The sequence below is a fragment of the Cuculus canorus genome, chromosome 1, assembly GCF_017976375.1.
Source record: "Cuculus canorus isolate bCucCan1 chromosome 1, bCucCan1.pri, whole genome shotgun sequence".
Lineage (NCBI taxonomy): Eukaryota > Metazoa > Chordata > Aves > Cuculiformes > Cuculidae > Cuculus > Cuculus canorus.
Genome location: NC_071401.1, coordinates 114,932,207 through 114,937,653, shown reverse-complemented (window position 1 = coordinate 114,937,653; position 5,447 = coordinate 114,932,207).

Sequence of the window (5,447 nt, the reverse complement as noted above, 5' to 3'; positions counted from 1 at the left end):
CGCCCCGCTCCGATTCAAACTGCGCGCCGCCTGCCTCCCCGCCCCCTCGGCCCCCGCCGCCCACAGCTGATTGGGGCTCGCCCACGTCCGTCAGGGCACCAGCCAATCCGAGTACGCCCTGCGGCGCTTTCCTCCTTCTGATTGGCCATCACCGCGAGAGCGCCCGCCCCCTCCTTGCGTTCAACTCGCCTCGGAGCCCTGCCATTGGGTGCGCGGCTCGCAGCGCGACGCGGGTTGGAGGCGTGCGGAAGTCGCTGTTCGACCTAGCAACAACGGCCCACGGAGAGCTCCCATTGGCCGAGACGTTGGCTGCCTCTACGGCTCATTGAGCTCCCATTTGCTGCAGGGTCGGTGGGCAGCACGGCTCAGTGAGCTCCCATTGGCCATGGCATTGGCAGCCTGCAAGTCTCGGTGAGCTCCCATTGGCCGCAGGGTCAGCCACCACTATGGCTGGCTGAGCTCCCATTGGCTGCAGCGTCGGCCCCCTCTATGGCTCGGTGAGCTTCCATTGGCCATGGCGTCGGCTGCCTGCAAGGCTTGATGAGCTCCCATTGGCCGCGGAGTCGGCTGCCTGCACGGCACGCCACGCTTTATGCTATCGGGGCAGTGGTGGCAGCGTGCTGGTGGATTAGAAGCTCAGCATGTGTGCGTGCAGCCCAGAAAGCCACCTGTAGCCTGGGCTGCATCAGAAGAGTGACCAGTAGGTCAAGGGAGGGGATTTTGCCCATCTGCTCCCCTCTTATGAGACCTCACTTGAGGAACTGCATTCAGTTCTAGAGTCCTTAGCACGGAAAGGACGTGGATCTGTTGGAGTGAGTCCAGACGTGGGCCACAGAGATGATCAGAGGGCTGGAACACCTCCATATGAGGACAGGCTGAGAGTTGGGGTTGTTCAGCCTGGAGAAGAGAAGGCTCCACGGGGAGACCTTATAGCCACTTTCCAGTACTGGAAGGAGGCTACGGGAAAGATGGGGAGGGGCTCTTTATCAGGCCATGCAGGGACAGGAGAAAGAGTAATGGTTTTAAGCTGAAAGAGGGGAGATTTAGATTAGCTATTGGGAAGAATCGTTTTCCTGTGAGGGTGGTGAGGCAGTGGCACAGGTTGCTCAGAGAAGTCATGGATGCCCCATCCCTGGTGGTGTTCAAGGCCAGGTTGGATGAGGCTTCGAGCATCCTGATCTAGTGGAAGGTGCCCCTGCTAATGGCAGGGGGGTTGGAACTGGGTGGTCTTTAATGTCTCTTCCTACGCAAACTATTCTGTAAACAGATACCAGCTTTTGCCAGGGCTCCCTGAGGCCATGGAGCTCCAGGCAAAGCTATACAGAATACAGTGTGCCTTTTGGATTCAGCAGAAGGAGACAGAGAAATAAGGACTGGAGGATTCAGTGCTAAATGGCCCCATGAGTCATACCCTTTCCAGTTATTCTCCAGCTGGTCCCGTAGGACTGCAGGTCCGAGGCCACTGAGGAGGAGGAGGACTGGAACTAGCACTGCGGAAAGCATTACCTGCCTGCCCAGTGGCACTAATATGTTGGATATTGTCTCATTCTTATCCAATATTCTTCAAGCAAACATTCTTTTTCTATAAATAAAGATTAAAAAAAAAAAATGCTACCAGCACATCAAGCTCTCTGGAACCTCCTGTTACAAAAACATTTGCCATTTTGCTGATGTAAAGATGTAGATGCCCTGCTCCTAATGACTTTTTGTCTAAAGCTGATTTGTATGTATCTACTCACTGTTTATTAGTTCAGTTGTAATAAATCTTATATTTTAAATGGCAGAACTAAAGAAAAGTACATGGTTTCATTATTTTTTAAAGCATTTTTACTAGTATGTGCTTGTGAAGTTTCCACAGCTGACAAATTTTGCATTAAGGTCTTACCCTTTTTCAGAGGTCCGATTTTTCTTCCACCATTGCATGAACCCCTGCGGTCAGTGGTTAAATGACATGACAGCTACAAGAGTAGTGAAGTGTTGGTTAGCAGGTAGAGAAAGGATGCATGTGGTAATTCAAAGCTGATGAACTAGATTGGACTTTTACATTTCTTACTCTCTTCCCACTGGTGTAAAGGCAGGACAAATCATTTAAAACCAGAATGTCAGTGATGATCACCCAGCTGCATCATCGTGGGAGTGTGTTTGCAGAAGCTCTCAGCAATTTTTGTTGCTATTGACTTTGATGGAAGCTATGTTTTGAATATATAAAAGCTTATATAAATTTCCTAAGATTAAAAAAAGTGTAAATACTCTGAGTGAATCAGATTCTATGTATCTCAGATTGAGTTGACAAAGTTGGTGGGCACTCAGTAGTTTGACCCAAGTCCCTATCATCTTTCCTGTGGGTAAAAGAGGAATAATACTTCTACTTTTACTCCTCTGAATACCGGAAAAATAAATTCTGTGATACTTTCAACGTAGTTAAATACTGGAGTAAGTCAGAATATCAGTTGGAAGGTTGTTAGTAGACGAGGAAGTCTGTATATGTTTAGGGCAAGCCTTAGATGATGTGTAGCGCAATAAATAAGACCTGAAGCACCCAATTAAAGAATGATGAATGGAAATACTAGATAACTAACTATTCAGTTCTTTCATCAAAGTTCTATTCCCATGGAAAAAAATGCATCATAAAGTCATTGCTGGGAAAAAAGCATCATAAAGTCTGGTTTTTTTCACTCTAAGTTTTAGCATCATCATGGCCTTCATTGTAGGGTTTTGTGATCCCCTTGGAGTACTTTTATAATTAAAGATGGAAATACAGTGTGTAGATGGGATGAGATTGAGTACTTTGCTCTGACATTCTCTAGCTTAGGAGCCGCTTGCTTTACTGCCTTAACATCTTTTAATTCCTTGATATGTGAGTTTATACTGGAAATAATAGAAATATCCACAGACCTATTTTCTAGTTGAGGTAAATAGGGAAATAAGCATATGTTCCTGTTATTTCAGTCTTATTGATAGAAAATCAGTCTTTCAGCCAATCTATCCAGTAGCTACCTTTGGCTGTTTTGGATTCATGTTACACTTCACTAGAGCAACCAGAGAACTCAATTGCGAAGAATTTTTTTCTACCACCCCTGTGAGAAAATGAGAGTGACAGTCAGCAGCTATGCATGAAAACTCCATTATACCAGTAGTAACTGGTATATTTGATAAGGTATAACCAAAAATGTCAAACTCCATGATCTTAGGAATCACAATGTCAACAAATGTTAGCTAATGCTTTTGGCCAGAGTATGCATTTATGTAGACTGCAAAACAAAGTAGTGCATCAAACTGTAAACAGGCAGAAGAAAGGAAGCAAGGAAAAAACATGATGTTAAAGCCTTGTTGTTAAGGTCTCTATAAAAACCAGCAGTGGTCATTTTTCTTGTGTGACTGGAGAATGGCTTGTCTTTTCTTAGTGCTTCTCTGTACTTCTTTTTGTGTCTGCTGCTTAGTGTTCCTTACATTGTTATTGAGATTGCAAATAAACAAGGAGTACCCATTTGTCTTCTGTTTATGTAGCACCTAGCATAACAAAGTCCGTGTTTTAGGTTCTGCTCCAATAAAGATACTTAATAAATCATAAAAAGCTATTCTGAAGTCACAAATAAGCTGAGTACTGGGAGGAGTGGTTTGCAGTCCTCATTTGAGTGAGGATGGCTGGGTTGTAAAAGTGTAATTGTACTATGTGTGCTGAGGTCTTGGACAGTACCTGCAGAGAGTTGAAATGTCCTGGTTCCACAGTCTGTACATAGCCAGACCTCTGAGGCTTTGCTCTTAAATAGGTTCTCACACTTGCTTGTGAAAGGGCACACTCATATCAGAGGAAATTTCCTATGGTATGAAAACAGCCAGCATCTTTTTAATCTTATGATTAAATAAGCAATGAACATTATGCCATTTTTTTTTTTTGTATTTTTAATTAACATGATGCAGAAACACACATTTCAAGAAGAAAACTTCTCTGGGGCCTCTATAGTGCTTGAAGCTCATCCTCTGTTCTGTCCAACCTCCACATCTTTTGCTATTCTGTTAAAGTCTATGCAGAATTGTTTGACAGAAGATTTAAGCTCAACTTCTCTATGATTAGTGTGGCTTATAAAAGAATAATTTGTGGGACTGAGTGCCATTGCTTATCCTGTGGTAGACTGCCATATGTAATTGTTTTATTAATGATATTTATTCATATATGGAGAGAGCTGTGTCTTCTTTAGCTCATCAGTTAGCCCAGCCTCAATCTGTAGTTTATCCCTTTAATCTTTTTATCACTGTTTTATAAATCAAAACATCTGCAATAAGTGATAATTTTTCCTATTTTGCTCTGAATGCTCTCCAGTCAGTCAATATCTTTGAGTACATAGGCATCTGGAATTGCAAATCATTTTCTGAAAGCAACCTCTGAAGAACCATATAAAATGCAATTTACACATCTATTCTTTGTAAATGTTGATCTTCAGATACAGCCAAAACATCATATTGACTACTGAAATGACTAACTCATCGCCCTTCAGTGTATTTCTTCTGGATTGCATGCTGCTCTCATTCTTTGTACGAGGGAGTATGAAAGCACAAAATAACTGCTCTTTTCCAGAAACCCTTGCACGGCTCAGCTTGTGTCAACTCAGTGAATATAATTAGAGATTCAGAGGCTGTGAAAGACCACTGAGAATTGTGGAGAGAGGAGTGGCTGTAGACACGCAGAAGAGCTGACTGCCGGTGGAAAAGAGAGTGTGAGCATCCTGGGAAAACAAAACAGTAAATTAGTCAGCACAGGCCAGGTGCTGCAGCAGGCACAGAGTACCATTGCCTCTGCGAGGAGCCCTGCCTTCCCTACTCTCCTAGATGTAGGACAGAAACCAGTATTTTACTCCTCTTTACTTACAATGTCACAAATTAGTTCCTGTGCATAAGGCAGTTGCTGCATGAGCGTCTATTAAAAAGACAACTGTTTCCAAACCTTATCATAATTAAACACACCCAGTGACTCCATAACTGTGCTTGTACAAAACATAAAAAAAAAAAGAAAGAAAAAACCAAACATAGTTGGCCATCAGGAAGCCATCAAAAATTTTGCCTGCCAAGCCAAATACTTTGCTGAGCTCCCAAATGCAGCACTGAGCTGAGTAACATTGTTTAGTTCCCTGCTTCTGAACATTGTTTGCAGGCCTGCTGGAAGGGAATTGGAGTCAGCTCTATGACTACCCTTGCTGGCTTGCTCATTGTCTGAAGGTTGTTTACTGCCCCTAGTTGTTCAAAAGCATATTTAATTTTGTGGGGGAGTAATGGGATCAGTTCCAGTCTGATCAGTCTTTGGTCAGCATTGGACTTTGCTATTTTCATTTCTTTCCTGGTGTGCTGGGTCTGGACAGGACAAAGCTAACTTTCTTCATAGCAGCCCTAGAGTGCTGTGTTTCAGGTTTGTGGCTGAACTGTGCTTGCAAGCATGAGGCTTTCTTTTTTTC